General features: G+C 40.6%; 1 protein-coding gene and 1 long non-coding RNA gene across 18 annotated transcripts in view; one reads left to right on the top strand and one right to left on the bottom strand.

Annotated features, from left to right (window-relative positions):
* The window catches only part of Stau2 (staufen double-stranded RNA binding protein 2), a 245,859-nt gene that overhangs the window by 183,035 nt on the left and 44,190 nt on the right, over positions 1 to 18,634 (top strand).
* LOC102555040 (uncharacterized) overlaps positions 754 to 18,634 on the bottom strand; it is a 126,269-nt gene continuing 108,388 nt past the window's right edge. Inside the window, exon 5 of one of the 2 annotated variants that reach the window (XR_015620596.1) lies at positions 754 to 1,145. This is a non-coding gene — a long non-coding RNA (uncharacterized LOC102555040). The remainder of the gene's footprint in view (positions 1,146 to 18,634) is intronic. The other variant, XR_015620597.1, reaches the window with a different exon arrangement.

The following is an 18,634-nucleotide window of genomic DNA, read 5'->3' on the forward strand; positions in this document are numbered from 1 at the left end:
GCTATGCTTTTGTTCTGATGCAAACTGTGTTGCTGAGATAGCAACAACTCCCCTGAACACTTCAAGCTTGAGGGTGCGGACTCAAGTCCAGCCAGCACACAGTTTCTACAGGCTCAATGCTTGAATAGTTTCAGCTTAACATTTTAATTTAAAAAGGCAGCTAGTCGTTATACATCATTCAATTGCTAGTAATTCAATGTGCCTGTGTTCAAGAGAAAAAATTTAGGGATACTCGTTGCTTTTCAAACAAGAGGCAGTATGTTTGTTTGTTCCTTGATTAAGTAACTTTAAAATTGTTACCCATCATTTAGGTTAGTTTTATGAAAAGAAGCCCTGTCTCATTAATTTTTTTTCACTCTAGACTCCTCCATTTATGTAGATGGCAGAACTCTCAACAGAGGCTTCTGTGTTACCCAGGAAGTGAGCCTTGGCTCACTGCCTTGAAGGAGTTAAACTTTGATCACTTCAATAGAGTAATAGCATATATTCAGCAAAGCTGCTATAAAGCACCTTCAGGTGCCTGTCGTGGTATTCTATGCTAAGTGAGGCATCTGGCAAATTTCACTGCGTGCCTGTGTCTGCTTGCAGTTAAGCTTCTCCTTCAAGGTAGTTGCTTAGCACCTCAAACTGTGTTGTTGCAGCTCTTCCTGCTAACTGGGAGATTAGTCATCTCTGCTGTTGTTTCCTTTGAGATTACACAGTAGCAGGTTATTCTCCTGTTTCAGTAACTATTCAAATAAGAGAAATCCAGAGTAAAAGATAACACAAAGTTTAATTCATGCAATAACTTCTTATTAAATGCCTTTTGAGTTTATGGCACTGTGACGATATGTGTGTATATGGATCTGAAGCCTGTTTGTCACAGGCCAAGACAGTTCATTTGCGTTACAAATTTTCTTCTCTTTACAATGTTTGATCTTACACACAGCATTCTGCCTCTGAATCGCTAGCCACAAAGTTTCCAATTTGAAGAGAAATATTTACAAGTTAGAGAATTTAACTTATCTCTGAACATCACTGGCGAAGACCCAAGGCTGGTCTCCAGAGTCTTCCTTTTGGACACCCCCATCAGTAGCCAGCAGAAAAAGAAGCATCCTTCTGGTTCCTTTGTGGGATAATAGGTGCTTTCCCAGCATTAGTTAATCCTAGAGACAAACAACAAGTAACTGAACATATCTTAATTTACATTTATATTTCTGGTAACATTTGTGGACCAAACAGTAATAATACATGGTCTTGGTCGAGGAACAATAATCTCATTAAATAGACTTTCAGAAATACTTATTTGTATGCCCCGCCCCCACCTCTAAGGAAAACTAAAACTTGTGAGTTTGGTGATAGTCAAATAAAGGCAAAGAGAAGTCTACAATTCTCCCTTAAGGAACACGGAACTTCTCTGTACACTGTTCTGGGAGGGCGGGCCTAAGCTTTTACCTTTAAAGTTTGGAGTTCACGAATTATTTGGTTTACACATGCCATGGAAGATGTACAGAGAGTCCTGTCTGTCTGTAAGGCATCTGGAGGGCACGAGGAGCATGAGGCATGATCAAATGCAATCTATTTTAAAATCTTAAGACATTGAGTATAAACACACAATTCTGAAATAGACCATACTTTGCTACTAATAGTCGTTTTCTTGGTATTTTCATTTAAAAGCATAATATTACTTAAGATGTAATTTGGATACCTAGAATACTGTGTTCTTTGTTTTAGTAAATAAAACTTTAATGAGGATTCAGGACTCTTATTTAGTATCTATCTCACTAAGAAACTTTTGGCGATTTTTAAGAAGGAAAGTGTGCACAAAAGAAGCATTTCCTTATTACCCAATTTGTTCCTTTGAAGTATATGGCAGATGACATCTGCCTGAGGGTCCTGAGGGTCCTGCAAAGACAGCTATTGTGTGTCATTAGTGGTGCAGTAAATTGGTTATTTATGTTTTAAAGTCCAAGCATACTGGGACCCCTTGTTTTGCTGTTGAAGATTGCTGTTACAATAACACAGTTGTGGACTGAGTAAAGTTGTCCTGTTGGTTTAGTTAATGCTTCATTGGAACCTAAAGATTCCCTTCCCACCCGCTCATCTCCTTGTTATTAGAATGGGAGAAAATTGTGTAAATTACTTCAAAAGTTATGGGAAAATCACATAGTGTTTTTACCATTGCTAAAATAGTCACAGGTAAGAAAACAAAAGAAACTTACAGACTAATCTCAAGGTTGATCTCAAGTTCAGTTAGAAACATTTGAAAGTACTACAATTATAATGTGCTACCTTTTAGCATCCATATAGTGTAATACTGCTCTGCTGTTGCCAAAGTTGAAAACATAAGCAGACTATGTATTGGAAACCTCATTTTAGCCAGGCAGGGATGGCATATGCCTTTAATCCCAGCCCTTGGGAGGCAGAGGCAGGCGAATCTCTGTGAGTTCAAAACCAGCTTGATCTACAGATGGATGGAGTTTCAGGATAGCCAGGTCTACACAGGGAACCCTTAATCTAACAAACACAAAAGAAAACCAAAACAAATGAGAACATCCCTCCCCCCAAAAAACCCCTCAGTTCAGTGCTGCTGTTTAAAATTTTATGCAACTTTTAAAAAATAGATGGCTATAAAATATATTCTTATTTCTAGCAGAAATAAGCATATTTCCTAAAGATTTTCTATTATACACTATTTTCTACTATGAATTTTGACCATAGAAATGGAAATAGCTAAAATGTTTCAGTTAGCAGTTAAACATCCTTCATACTACCTGAGCAGTGGGGCTGACAGAGAATGGAGATCACGATTTTTTTCTTTAATTTCATTTTTTAACACACACAAGGTGAGAGAGAGAGAGAGAGAGAGAGAGAGAGAGAGAGAGAGAGAGAGAGAGAGGACAGAGAGGAGAGAGAGAGGAGAGAGAGAGGTACACAGTATAACGAGAGTCAGTGTTGGCTCCCTCTGAATTCCCTGAGGAAAATGTCGCGTTGCTAAGATGAAGACAAGGAGCTCTGCTTGCACACAGCTTTAAAGTCTTTTTCTGTCCAGATGAAGGTGTTTTCTTTCTAGCTGAAGCTATCCTCTGCCCTGTGCTCAAAGCTCATCTCCTGGGAAAATATTTTTACTGCTGGGATTTGGTTTCCCAGAAATCTCCCTTTACCTTCTTCAGTGGCTCTTTCCCTTCATGCCAACTTTGCTGTCCCTGCCTCTGCCTAGAGCTGCAGTACAATTTCCTCCTCCTCGACTGTCAAACTCATGCCCCCTCTTCCTTCTTATTTTTTTTTTCTTTTCTTTTTGTCGGAGCTGGGGACCAAACCCAGAGCCTTGTGCTTGCTAGGCAAGTGCTCTACCACTGAGCTAAATCCCCAACCCCTCCTTCTTATTTACTGGCAGATGGTGTGATCTTTTTCCCAACCATTGGCCACAGTCTCCTATGTTACACAGACTTCCACATACAAGGCCCCACTTCAGCTTCCTGCTGTCCAGCCAGTTGCTGGGATTGCTTCTCCCTTTCGACTTGAATGAACTTCTGCCTTTAGCTCTGTCTTCTCTTGACTGGTTCTGTGCTAAGTAATAGCCAAGGTCTTGTCCTGGGAGTTTTGGTTCCTTTTGTATCTCAATCACTTCTGTATGCTGCACTGTTAATCATGTATTGATGCCTTCTCATCTTTATTTGTATCAATAAAAACCTGTTTAAGGGGAGAGGTTGATTTTCAATTGGTGCACATGTTCTGATGAGCCCAAAGTCTGTAATATAGGCTAGTGTCTAGAAGCAGGCAGAGTTCATGCCGTGGTCTTGAGGATTAAGTCTTCAGGGTGGCTCTAGCTTTAGTATACCATACATAATTCCTTAATTCCATAGGTAGAATTCCTTAATTCCATAGGTTGAATTCCCTGCTCTCCAGGAATCCTCAACTTTTTTCTTCTGAAAGACCGTGTGTTGTGAGGAAGCCCCTACATTTATGGAAGCTGGACTAAACAGAAATGCTAATCACAGCTACAAAACACTCTCACAGGAATATCCAGAGGCGGAGCAGGCTAGCCACCACAGCCCAGCCAAGTTGACACAATAATTAACTGTCACACTCCCTTACTAGGTCCAAGCTTAGATTTTATGGTATCACTGGAAAACTTGGAGGTTGAGACTTGATACTTCAGTCTTATAGTTAGCAGGCTGATTTGCTTTGGGCATATTTCTTTTTTTTTTAACTTTTATTAAAAAATTTTAAAGTGTTTTAAATCATTAGAATTATATTTTCCTCACCCAGCTTTCCTCCCTCCCCCTTACTCTCTCTAGAACCCCTCCCATGCCCCAGATACCCTCAAGTTGTTACCTTCTTTTCCTTTGATTATATTTGCTCATATCTACACATGTGCATGTGTTCATGTGCACAAATATGTATTACCTGGATGAGTTGTAGGTGACAACATAGCACTAATATTTGCCTATTTTCCTCCAAAATCAGGACAGTGTGTGGCTGGACAGCTGTGCTGAATGTCTCTTTAATGTAGATCACTGAAGGTGAACTGAAGCTGACATAATCCTCTTGGCAGATTTATAAACACAGTATGTCTTTCTTTAGTCTTTGACGAATCAATACATTGCATTACATTTATAGGGATACACTGTGTATATGTATCATGACTCTTCACCATGTATGGTGACCCAGGTTTTAGGTATTTGAAAAAATACCTTTTATATTTTGTTAAAGCAAGCAAAATGTTTTATTTACTTTTTTAAAAAATCAGTTATATAATTTTAATGATAAGTATTCAAGTGTTCTTTGCCGTTCTATTATAAACCTGAGTGGTCAGGGGTTGTAGCAGGCTCAGGGAGAACACGCATGTACATTTTGTAATGTTTGGTATAACACGGTTATTACTGATTACAATGATACCTGTTTATGCTTGTACAACCAATACTTGAAAACTTAAGGAGCCTCTAGCTGTGACCACATATGCTTGTAATCCCAGTACTTAGGAGACAGAGGAAGGAAGATCAGGAATTCTAGATGATACAAGTTCAAAACCAGCCTGGCCTCCACGAGACAGAGACATTGTTCTGTTCTGAGAGCAATGTAAAACAACTTAGGAAACCTGTTTGTAGATGCAGGTAACAGTCCTGTTGCAGTCATTAGGGGTGTGCATAGCTAGTGGGTACTACTAATAACCAAGTCATGGGCACGAAGTGATAGTGGCTTATACAGCACACTTCTCAACTAGAAATTACCACCTTTGTCTCCTCTTAATAAAGATGGCCTTTCCCAATTGAAGGTGCCAATAATTGATATTAGTTACTGATTATTAATTTATATTTGTTGTGATTCAATGATATGAAGTCTTTTAATTACTTAGTCCAAGGAACTTATATGAATCAAAGCCTAAGTTACATTTTTACATTTACTTTATGATTGCATGTATGTGGGTGTTTTTCACATTTATGTTATGATTGTATGCATATGGGTGTTTTGCCATCATGGATTTATGTTCCACATGTATGCCCAGTGCCTAGGAGAGCAGAACAGGTTGTTGGATGCCGTAGGACTGAAATCATAGATGGTTGTGGGCTGCCCTGTTGGTTCTAAAACTCGAACCTGAGTCTTCTGCAAGAGCAGCAGTGAGCCAGCTCTGCAGCCCACGGGCTATTTGAATCTGAACCTACAGTGAACTCTGACGCTGTGCTCTGGTTACACACGGCCTGAAAGCTCTCAAATGTCTGTGCTCTATGTGTCCTTCTCCACTTCGTCACAACTACAAACTGTGATGTTTCTCTGCACAGATGTAAATTAGTTATCAGTGATAACGTAAATGCTATTTGTCACATGTGTTACATTTTAGTAATTTTAATGTATCTAGTTACAGTGCCTTAGGTTTTATTACTATTCTAGGTAATTCTGAAAAACTCACTCTGAGCTATGTCTCAGATTTTTTGATAGAACCATTGCATTTTTGTTTGATTTACAAATATGGAAAACTTTGGCACTCAGTCAAGTAGCGAAACTTAGCTAATTTTATGCCATAGACAGATGAATAATTTTAATGTTTTGTGTTTTATACAGAGTTACCAGTAATAGAAGTGAAATGTCAGTTTGGGAAAACGTTGCTTTGAAAACGTATGCATGCTTACTATAAACATCCTACAATCACAAATTCAGAATATTCAGAATGGGGCAGGGCAGGAAGTGAAGAGGGAGATGCCTCTGAATGGGAAACGTCTGTTCCATCCCAGAGACAGACCTACCCCCTTCACCCACCTCAGTACTCAGCTTTACTCAAATGCTACTCAGTTGTCTCCTAAAGTGTGTGGTACAGATATTAGATTCCAATACATACAAATGTCAATAGCCTTTACAGAGAAATGGCGGGTTTTCCCTAATAGCGTCACAGTGAGATTAGCATCACAGCGGGCAGCCCCTCAGCTCCCTTTGCAGTAAATCCCAGAGGCACCACCTTCAAAGGCGGGCGGCCATTGATGTGACATTTTCTACTGCATGTGGTTTCAGCAGTAACAGAAGTTCACATGCAGCAGCTTGTATGGGATGTGTGCTATAATGACGACTGCTTACCAGTGTCTGGGGGTTCACCCCTATGGAGGGAAGCATAATATATAATGCTGTGCTATATAAACCCAGTCTGCTTGTCCATCTCTTTTCAAAGATACCTGAGCTGTTTCCTCTTCCTGACCATTGTGAGCACAAAGACTGTGAATATTCTCCCACAAGCCCTCCAAGACGAACTCATCTCTCTTGGGTCAGTCTCCAGGAGTAAATTGGCGAGCTACGCAGTACATAGACACTGTATGACACTCCCACCAAGGAGGAAGGCAGCTTCGTCCCTGCACATCCTTGGCAGCATTTGGTAGCAATCTTTTAATTTGGTACTCTGGTAAATACCTAAAAGTGCTGTATTATGGGAGTTTAAGTTGTTGTTTCTGAGTAATAGATGTTGCTTATGTGGGTTTATTGGTCATCTATATCTATTTTTTATAAAGTCTACTCCAGTTTTTGTCTGAGTGATATTCCTTGTCCTTTTATAAAGTTATGCCTAGGTAATAGTCTTGGTCATGTGTTTTAAATGGCAATTATAATTAATGTGCGGCTTCCTTATTTTTTCTTACTGCTTATGGTACATAAGCAGATGTTTTTAATTTTGATGTAATCTAATTTATCCTTTTATTGTTTGATGATCAATTATCCCTTTTGAAAACATTTGCTCCTCCCAGGTTGTGGAGACTTTCGGCTTGTGCACCTCTGTCTACAGTAGCCCTTGGTTTGTGTGAAGCTGATGATAAGTCTGAGATTTGTAACCCTACAGGTGTTCAGTTACTCAAGCAAGGTTGGATTTCCTTGCATTTCCTTAGAAGCCGAGTGACTAAATATGCGTGGGTCTGTTCACAGCCGCCCTGTGGCCTGCTCGGTCCCTGTGCTGGTGTGGCTGAGGCTCTGTGGAGAGTCAGGCTTCGGGGGCTTTGTCAGCCGCATACACCACTGGATCTGTAGACCTTTATCTTCTACTGCTTTGATGTCCAGCTCTTAGAACCATAACTAAAGCTGTCAGGAGCATCCGTGTCACGTATATCTCTCTCCACTCGTTATCTCCCCAGGGTTAATTTCTCTGTGTAGGAACGCCAGGTCAAAGGATGAACGCATTTTTCATTTTGATATATGTAAGTCCAGTCTGTCCTATATACTCCTATCAACTTTTTCCTTGTACCACAAGAAGACTTAAATCTCTAAAAAGTAAATTTTCCTAAACAGGGATCAGTGGGGGAATAAAAGGAGAGGCAGCCTTGGGCCTTGGGAAGCTCATGTGTGCTTACAGGGCTCGAATTTACTTTTCGTTCTGGTTTTTACTTCTGAATCATGGACAGAGCATTTTCGTTATGGTACTTAACGTAGGCAGCATCTTGCCTTCTCCTGAAGGTGACTTGTCAGCCCCTAGTCAGCTTGCAGTACTTGTGCTGTTAGAGCGGTAGGCAAATGCGGCTTCCAGAGTGAGCACTGCTGAGACTGAGCTGGTCTCTGAGAACTCTCTCTGAACTCTGCGCTTAGGCGGTCCAAAACAAGTGAAAAGTCCTTCAACAGTGGAGAGCAGACTAGGCTAATTTGATGGCTACCTGGTAATTTTCTGACATAATAGTAGCCTGGATGGCCTGGTTCACAGTGCCAAGTGAGGCGGTCACAATGCGATGCTTCATTCTTCTTGTACTCTTAAACGGTAAAGTTAAAAACCAAGCTTGATCCCGGACCTCCACACACATCGTAATTTTTTGGTAGTGGATGGAAGGAATTTTCCATTAATTCTATTTCTCTGTGGCCTGTCTAAAGACAAAGATAGAAAAGAACAAAACAAAGAGGGTGGGGGGGAGGGAGGTGGGGGAGAGGGAGAGAGAGGGCGGGGAAGGAGAGATTTTGCTCAGCTTGGCTTAATGATTTCCACTCTTGGATGCTTTCACATTGCTACAAGAAACCTAATGCTGATTTTGTAAAAGATAAAATAATAGAAGAAAAGACACTGTGTATCCCTGTGACCTTTGGCAAGTGACCCAACTCGCTGTTGCCCTCAGGTTCCTCATCTGTAGCTCTGGAGAGGTCCAACCTTTGTTCTCTGGAAGGGTCTGTGCTCTTGTCTAATTTCTTCATGGACCCTGCTCCAGACTCCACCTTAGGACCGGGCCGCACTTGAAAATCAGTAAATTTAAAATATAACCCAGCTAGTGTTGTTGTTGTTGTTGTTGTTGTTCTGTTTTTAAGTAGCAGAAAACTAAAGTGCAGACTTTTCACATGTACCTAAACCTCATGAACCACCATTCCCCAGGCCTGTTACACTGTGCCTTCCTTCACAGATAGAACTGAAGTCCACACACAGAAACGGGAGGGAGAGAGGGGCCGGCCTGGGCCTGCCTGAGTCACCTGTCTATTGACAAGCTTGATTCACGGCTGAGTGACTGCTCTGTTAGCCTTCACATGATCCCCACTGAGCGAAATCTTTGACCGCCTGCTAAACGAGGTCTGTTTGAAGTTCCTCTTTAACATTTCCAAAATGTTAATTCAGCAGGATGTCTCCTCGGGGTTCTTGGTGTCACCACATCAGCAGCTGTTGAGGTCCGATCCGTTCAGCATGCCGTGTTTTCATACGTGCTTTTTTTTATTTGTGACAACAGCAAAGTAAGTTATCTGCCTGAGCCCTACCTTGGTCGTTTACATGTGTTAAAGCCGCTTCTGTCTGTTGGAAGCATTCCTAACCAGCAGGTAGTGTGGATATCAGCCTTGGCTAAGAGCATGCTGTCCCAGGAAGTCCTTTTCTAAATGGCTGTTTTGAACACTGTGCTTGGAATGAGAAGTTATACTATGGCTGTAAAGCAGGAGATTTCATTTTTCTTAAGCTCTGATTTTCATTTTTGTTTCCTGGATGTTTCATTCCTAGATGTGTTTTTATCTCCAGTTGAGATTGGTAACTCTGCATGATAGTTAAAATTCTTTAAATTCCCCCACTTTAAAAAGGAAAGCACTCAGCTTCCTGGGAAATCTTTTAATAAAATAACAGAATTCTTTGGTATAGAAGGAAAGCCCAGCAAAATCTGACAGCAGCAGCGAGGGCCAGCAGGGTCTGAGAACAGACTGGCTTGTTGGAGCAGGAGATGTAACTTAGAGCTGGGGTCCAGAGGGAAAAGCCATTTACCGTCAACGTGAGAACTGCCACATCTCAGCATCATCCGGCTGGCCCTGCCTGTGTTTATTCTTGGTTTTAAAAGACCTAAGTAGTTTTACAAGTTCATTAGCTCACTTCGTCCTTTGTGATACGTTTCACAGCCATATTATCAGATTTCATTACTTGCAGAGAATTATCAGATCAACCCATTATACAGCCTAGCAGCATGAAGTCTTCTCCATATACAGGGAGAACGTTGTATAAATCAGGCTCTCGGGTTTCAGTGGGAGGCAGAGGGTTGCACGGTGTCCATTTGTCAATTTGATGGCACCACGGTGAGGTTACATTAGCTTGTCTTTGAACAGAAGTGAAATCTTATGCGAAGCTCCCTTGCTGTCATTTACACTAACATCTACCCTCTTAGAGCCAGGCCTCTGAGAAAAACAAAGTGAGGGCACCATACAATCAGTCACTCACGCGGCCTGTCAGCTGTTTTCTTAAGGAAATGACTTTCAAGTTACTGGAGCAGAGAACTGAACCAGAGAAAATTAACAAAGGTTGTAGTAGTAAAAGTAGGTGGGTTTTTTTTTAATACCTGTGTCTTTTTTGAGAAGATTTTATATTCAGAATGCCAAAAAGAATCCCCCACTTTCATAATGAATCACATGAATTTATTTCTCCCTGAACAATAGACCCACTGCTGTTAACAACTGGAATCTTTCTTACTTAATGTGAGCACATGTTAATTTTCCCAGAAACTCTCTGTGAAACTGCAGGGCTCTGGGCCCCTGACAGTCAGCTCGCTGTCTTGCACCGTGAGCTACGTGTACCTCCATACCTCCATTATATAACCTTGCTTGCACTTGGCAGGGTAAATGGTGCCTTCGATGCAAATTATTGAGATTTCATGATGTACCACTACAATAAAACCCAAACTACTTTGCCCACGATGGCCACTCTAAGGCTGGTGACCAGATTTGCAGGTTTCATTTCCCTAAGCCTGCTTTATGAGCTGAAACTCTCAGGTCATTTGTACCCTGTCTCCTTCATCATGAAGTAGTTAAACTCAGACGGTTAAACCAGGAGAGGTCGGTGGACAGTGGTGGTTCCATTTGAAGGCATCTTTCACCTGGACTTAACTATTAGTCTTGCGCTTGTGTGGCTTTTATAGTGCACTGTGTTTTGGGGTGCAATTTAGAAGAAGCAGGAAGAGCACTTTAAAACGAGAGTAAGTTGTACAACTAGTGTATTCTGATATGTTTCATTTTCTCAATAATAATATCAAAGATCTTAGGAGTCACTGGCCGGTATGTTTAAAAGAGAGGAAATGTCCTCTTTGTTTTGTGGGCTTGATAATTACATTGTTGGGTTTTTTAAAATAATAATTTTTTTAAAATAATAAATTTAAAATAAATTTAATCACTTCCTTCTTCTATGGAAAATATTGCTAAGAGTAATATATCTTGTCCTTCCTTAAAAGCTGTTCTATAAATCACTGGAGTGTTGATGGATAAAATCGACCCAGAATTCTTAATACCTGAGAAAGACAAACTTAGATTTTTTTTCTTAAAGAAAGAATAAGTTAGCATCCATTTTAAATAATAGTTAGGTGTATGTTTACAGAACATTACTGTCTCTAGCTCCTGTGCACATCAGGATGAAAGATTAGGACTGGGTCCTACGGAAGCCTGGTTGCTTTCTTCCCTTTTGGAATGTACGTGAACATTTGGAATTGGTGAACTTCTGAGAGCCCCAGGAGATCAATCTTGATTAGTTTATTTTTCTTAGAAAAGATTTTGATAGCCTGGTATAGTTTTTCTTCCCTTCTTCTTTTAAAGACCCCTTATTTCCTCTGCTGAGGGATGAGGTATTATTAAAAGCAGCCCACAAATGAAATCGTGAAAGACTTTAGGTAACTCAGTCTTTCATGGCTGCCAAGGGGGCCCCAAGTCGAGAAGACTGGTCTTTAATTGGCCTTTCCTCGTATTTCTTCTCAGTTTAACCTCAAGGTGATTTTTAAAATTATGGCTTAATTGGATGGTTATTCTACCTTTGCTGTGGAGCAATTTATTATTACTTTATTTCCTTTATTACAACTTTATTTCCTTGAGACCCATATGATCAAAGGCCACATTATGACGAGTGTAGTTTTCTAAACAGGAAACCTGAGTCCATTTTTGCTTTTGAACATTTGCAACTAGATATATGGTCAAAAGGACTTTAAAGATAGAGACATATTAAAACCGATTTTTTAATTTGAGGCCTATAATTTTATTTGAAATTTGAAATGATATTTGTAAATCAAAGTAATTTAAAACTTTAGTCTATCAGAGACTATGATTATTCCGTGTTACGGACTTGTAAAAAATGTTTGTGGTAAAATTTGTACTCAGTCACATATTTATTGAGTACAACCAGTTTGCTGAGAAGCTAAAATTGGTTGGCTTGGGTTAAATATTTTGCCATAAATTTTTCTTCTATTTTCTAGACAAATTATGTAAGAACGATTATATTTAAGATCACTGATTTCTCTGAAATATTTCATCATAATCAGTTAATATGGACTATGATTTATTATAAAACACTGATTTTTCTGCTTTTTTGTGTTATACTTTATATCGATTGAAATTTAATATCTTACTTTTAAAGAGAACTTTAATTCCTGCTTTTTGGATCCCAAATTTCAGGATTTATTTTACTTATTTGCATTATCAAATGTTAACCAATGGCAAACTAATTCTTTTTCTAGGATCACTAAGAATGCCTGGTATTGCCTTGTACAGCTATGTGTACAGTATTTAAGATGTGCCAGAATGCCTTATATGGGCAGTTACAAGAAGCATCCAGGATCAGGCAAGGCTGAGGCAATGAGCAAATAAACAAGAACTCCTTCTTCACTCTTGTTTATCAAATAAGACACTTCAAAATGTTACAGTGAAAAGAGAGAAAGACGTCACCATCAGTCTCTCGTTGTGGAGGATGCTGAGATCTCCTCAGATAGAAAATGCACCAGATGCACCTCACTCTCTTCCTTATTTCCAAGGAAGCCTAGGTGTTCTTGGGAGGGAGACAAGAGCCTATTGTCATTACCACAATATCAAACAAGAAAGGGGCAATGGGAAGTTTCAGATAGAGCTGTCTGTGGCCATTTCTAGAGTTCCTTGTATTTATTTCTGCATTCAGATATCCTTTTCAGTTTTTTGTTTTGTTTTGTTTTGTTTTGCTTTGTTTCTTGGTTGGTTACAGTGTCCAAGTTTGAACCTGTGGCTTCATATGCATTAAGCCCATACCTGCTCTGCCATCAATATACACCCCAGCCCAAGACAAATCTTTTGAAGCAGATACAAATGACAGATTTTTAAAAAAATAATTTTCTAAAACTAGATGTCATGTTGATGAAATGGCTTTTGCTTTTATGTAAATAGTTGATAATATGCAAAGCAATCTCTACTACTCTTCAAGTTTGTGACATCAGCTCCTGGCATGTGGTTTGTTAACAGTTCTCTAACGACATGATATGTTGAGTAATAAAGGAAGGAAGGGTTGCATTGGCTTATTTGAGTGATCATGTATTTGCAACATATCACACAGGTACCTGCTTGTCACATAACTATACTAATAGCAAAGTTTTAATTTTCCTATTTACCATTAATGAGTCCATTTAGCTATTTTTTTCATATGTGTTTTTGCTATGTCAGGCCCCAGAGACAAATCAGTAAGGAACTGTGGTTCTCATCCTCTTTGAGCACACAGGTCTGCAGGAAGGGTGTGCATTGTTGGCTCAGTGTGGGTGACTGACTTACAGAAAGTTGTCTGGCCCCTGCTACTTTGGCTCGCCCCCATCAAGATTCTACTGAAAGCCATAGTTTGGAGCCCTAGTCCCCAGATGCCATCTACCATTTCCATTGCTCCTACACAGTTATTGTCTTTGACCAAACAACCTAGTTTCCCCTTGGCTTCCTAGTTGCTTCCTTTGTTCTGTTTGGACATGGCTGTCCTGCCGTCACCTAGCACAGTCACAGTGGCCACCTCTGTTCACAACAAGCTTCCCATTCTCTTGCTGGTTCAGATCTCTTCTGTTGTTGACCCTCCAAGCTTTGCACTTGACTTATGATGCCACATGTAATTTAGTTATAAACTCCTTGGGGGCAGAATGCTATCATTTTTGTTGCTGTTGTATTTTGAGAGTCTTATCAAGAGAGTCTATATGGGATGGGGAGGCCTCCAATTCCAGAGCTTCCTGCCTCAGCCTCCTGCTTGCTAGGATCAGGTGTTTGACACCACACCAAACACAGCGTGCCATCTTTTAAATTTTCCTTGTCCTAGACTAGAACTTGGGCTTCTGTGCTATATTAAATTTAGTAATTTTATAACAAATAATTGACCTTAAAATTTTAAGAATATAGTTGTTGAAAGGATTAGGACTATAGTTGTCAGCACTGGGGAGACTGAGGCAAAGTATAGAGTTCTGTGCTGTCCTAGGCTACATAGTAGATATGAAGCCATCCAGCAAGTACTATGTGGTGTTCTGTACGTGCATGTGTACAGGGTAATAAAACTCATTTAAAACATTGCCTGTAATCAGCTGCTAGGCCTGGGGAACTCAGGTTGGAGTCTGCTGTTGGGTACGTCTACTACTGCTGGCTGCTGTATGCCCCTGTTTTGTCTGTAAGATTAGAATGTGTATGTCTAAATTCAGTCTTGCACAAATAACAAGTGATTATGGTATGGAGAAACTAAATTCTGCAAAGCTGTTTCTCTTAACATTTGCCATGGTCAGTTATTAATTCTTGTTTTTGTTTTTATTGTTTTGTTCTGTGTTGTGTGTGGGTATATTTTGCCTACACATGTGTCTGACAACATGTATGCCTAGTGCCCAGGGAGGCTCAAAGAAGTTATTAGATCCTGGGAACTGGAGCTATAAAAGTTGTGAGCTGCCATGTGGGTTCTGGGAATCCAACCCAAGTCTTCTGCAAGAGCAGCAAAAGCACTTAACTGCTGAGCCGTCTCTCCTGCCCCATCAATCTTTACCTTATTACTATGTAATTTAAATGGATCTCCAGTGTATCCAGTGTCTACATTTCTGATTGCTCTCCAGCACTGAGTGACTTTTCGGGGCCATTCAGTGAGCACATTGCAGCCCGAGGAAGCACAGGTTGTTTCTCATGCATGGCAAGGTAAACAATAAACAGAAAAATGGGACTGCATACTGGCAGTGGCACTATAACCGCTTTATAAACTAAGATACTGTACATATTTCTACTGTAGTGGATTTCGTAGGACATTGACAACCCTCAGTATATTGGAATTAATATATTAAAAAGGTATTTGTTGCTGGCTGGGGCAGCATATGCCTATTATCCCAGTACCCGGGAGGCTGAAGCAGGAGGATGAAGTTGAGATTAAAGACCTCAAAAAAAAAAAGTATTAATAACTAAGTACTATTCTACAAGATTTCTAGGGTTTTGTTTCTATTTTTAAAAGAATATTTTAAAGAATAAGACTACACCCGTATCTGGCCCCCTCCCCTGATGTAATCTCTCACAATCAGAGACTGAGAATCAATCAACATGATAGCATTGCAGGGGTGTTCATGTGTGCTGCAGGCCTGTACCCTGCGGCAGTTCTGGGGTGGCTTCCGAACATCTTCCATATTCATACATATCAAAATCTGAGAGTAGCGTTTATAGTGTGTCATGTTGGCTTGTAAATGGTATCACTGTTAGAAATATCCCAGGGGTGTGAGCTTGGGGAACCCGTGAGCTGGTGGTCACTATCTTCGTCTGAAACATTACTTGCTAAGTTGTCGACACCGGACGTGAACTCTGATTTCTTCTTAAATGGAGACTAACTCTGGGCAGGACTGTTTCTCTTTACCTGTGAAAATGCTCCCTTGCTGACAGTAGGGCACAGTCCTTAGTGTTTAAGAGAAAAGAACTTCAGAGCAAGGACCTCCAACAGCCTTTCAGTCAAACTAGAAGCCCATACAGCAGCATGAGATGGTGTTGGGAAAGCCTCCGGGTCCCAGCTGCTAGTCTTCAAGCCTTGTGTCACCCACACCTCCTGGGTGCCTGCCTAGAGCCCTGCTGGAATCCTCCATTACCCCCCACAGCTTACTCCCGCTGTTGCCCTCATGTCAGCTCTCCTAGTGCCAGCTTCTTCAAGACTGTTTTCTTACTCAAGCAATGCCGTGATGTTCTAATACACACCGGCCTCTGTCTATTCAGCTCTCCTCGTTGCATATGTTATTATGTTCAATACAGTAACGTAATCATCACAACTGACAGAGCTTCCTCTAAATCATGACGCTTTGCCTGAGTGCTAATAGTTAATGGCTGAAGGATAAGGTTTCAAAGGGGTGAAAATTCAGTATCAAGGAAATCCATTAATCCTTGAACCAATCACCTTTGAAAGCATAGGAAAGAGCCGTCTAAATGGTCAAATAAGTTGGACTTTAAGGGAAGTTCATTTGAATTGTGACAGACCAGGTTAGTGATTGCTCGTAAGTGTCTACGAATTTATGAAGATTTTGTTTCCTCTTCCTAATTTTTGGCTTTATTTTCTGCCTCTTCTTAATGTTGTTAAAAAATTTTCAAGCCAAGTGAATCTTTTGAAGTGAATCTGCTTGTTGAAAATATTTTCTCTAGCACTCCGTCTTCTTCCTACTAGAAAAAGAGGCAGACAAGGAAGTCTGCCTGTTCTGCCCTGCAATGTCTCCTGTTTTAGATTCCATGCTCTCTTTCTGACACTGATCACACTGGGCACAGAGTTCAAACAAGATTCCTGTGGAAGGTATAAAGCAAACATTAAATATTGTTTTTGGTTCTGATACAAGGAACTCTCCAGAGGTATGGGAGCTCTGCTTGTATCTCTTTGAGAAGAAAACCACCCATTTATGACACCTCATTTGCTTAAGTAGCACCCATGCCTCTTGACTGCCTAGGTGCAGGTGCACAGTGAGCTGAATCTCAAGGTGACCCTGCACACGAGGCTGTTAACTTGAACTTTTAGATAGTTCCAATCAGCTAATAGGCTAAAAATTAAACATCACATTCCCCAATTGTCTGTACTTAATAACATTTTTATGTCACTATGAGGCATTCTTAGTTTTTCAGTCTGGGAAAATGGTTTTGTTAGCAGTGTATCTTATAGCTCAAATAAAAGATCACTGTTAGAAAAGTAAAACTGGGTTCAATCCCCACCACAACCAGTCACTCAATAATAAATAAAACTCAAGGGTCCAGACATGGGGCGCAGTGCTTAAGCACTTGCCTACACATATGAGGTCCTGGGTTCCATCTCTAGCACCACAAAATCAAATCACAACATGAGCTGAGCCCTTCAGCCCATCTTAGCACAAGTAGAGATAAAATGTGGTTGGCTGAGTGACTTTGGTTACTATGACTGTGAAGGGTGTCCTGGTTGCCATCTGTTTGTGGTAGAAAGTGTCTGCATGAAGTCAGTTTACAAAGGACCAGTGCAAAGACTCTCTTCCTTTGGGTTCTTATCATATCTAGAAATATGTTCCGGGCACTAGCTATATTAACTTGTTTAGTTTTAGGTTGTATTAAGTTTCAGCTAAAAAGGGTCTCTTTTCATCAGAAATCTCTTCTTTATGCTTAATAATTGTTATACCCAGTGGCCAGAGGTACAAACAGTTCTCCAAAATTGAGGTTCACAGTGTTAATCTGCCAACTCATGCATAATCCCTGCAGAGAGAACACAGCCCTTCAATTCTAGCTGCCTCTAATGAGGCATGTGCCACCCACCTATTAGGGTACAGTAGAGATCAAATGATATGCAGAACAGGTGAGGAGCCAGCATAGCCCCATCTGAAGCTGTTAGACACACCAGAAGCTAGAGGCAGCCAAAGCATCTTTTCAGGTATAAAAATACACTTAAATTAGGGAGAAAATACCCTACCTGCCTGGGTAGTCACTACACACACACACACACACACACACACACACACACACACACACACATACAGATATTCATGCATGCCAAATACGTCTCTTGAAACGTCAGAGCTCTTGGAGTATCACATTTCGTTCTGAACACGGACTGTACAGTGCCCCTGTAGGTCTGTGTGTACAGTGGCTCTTCAGTAGTACGGAGTATACCCTTAGCGGAAGACGGCTTGCTCAGAGCTTCAGTGCTTGCCATTGGCTATGATGTTGCTCACTCAAGTTCCTAAGGTGCTGACTTAACCCAGCTGTACTCTCCTTCATGGCAGTTTCTGTTTTTAAGTCAAATGTTGATTCTCACATAGTCAAGAGACAGAGGCAGGCCGGCTGCACAATCCCAGCCTCAAACTGAGAACCTGGGATCTCCTTGGTCAACTTCCTCTTTTACCTGGTGTTTAATTTTTAAATGGACACAGAGTTGTGTCTAAAATACTGACGGGCAAATTTAAAGACCTGATTTGAAAAATTTAAAAACAAAACTTGTATAATCTCAGCAGTCAGAAAGCAGAGGCAGGGGGAGAGCTGCCAGTATGAAGTCAGCCGGGAAGGGATACGTAGAGACCGTGTTTCAGCAATAGACAGCTGGGCCATTTGAATGGACAAATGATTAGTGGCATCAAGGAGTTTTGTTGTTAACTTTTCTTAGATGTGACAATATGGTATGTGCTGATGTTTAAAAACATCTCTAAAAACATCTTTAAATTCTGTCTCTCCCTCCTTCCTCCCCCATTCATGAGGGTGTGGAACTCAGGTTCACAGGCTAGCACAGTACCCTTACTACTGAGAAATCTTGCTGTCCCTGGTTCAGTTTTTTGGTTTGGTTTGGTTTGGTTTTGATGGTCTCCTTTGGAGAGAAATACAGTGAAATTGTACAGTTGCTGGGACTTGCTTTAAGTTCACTTAGAATTGCAGTGGGGACAGGCTAGGAGCTGTCAGTGGTTGAAGGTGAGCCCAAGGTCATGTGTCTCCATTATCCCATCTTCTGAGTATCTGTGGGCTTCAGATTTTTACACTTATAATATGCGTTTTAAGG

The sequence above is a fragment of the Rattus norvegicus genome, chromosome 5 (assembly GCF_021556685.1).
Source record: "Rattus norvegicus strain SHRSP/BbbUtx chromosome 5, alternate assembly SHRSP_T2T, whole genome shotgun sequence".
Classification (NCBI taxonomy): domain Eukaryota; kingdom Metazoa; phylum Chordata; class Mammalia; order Rodentia; family Muridae; genus Rattus; species Rattus norvegicus.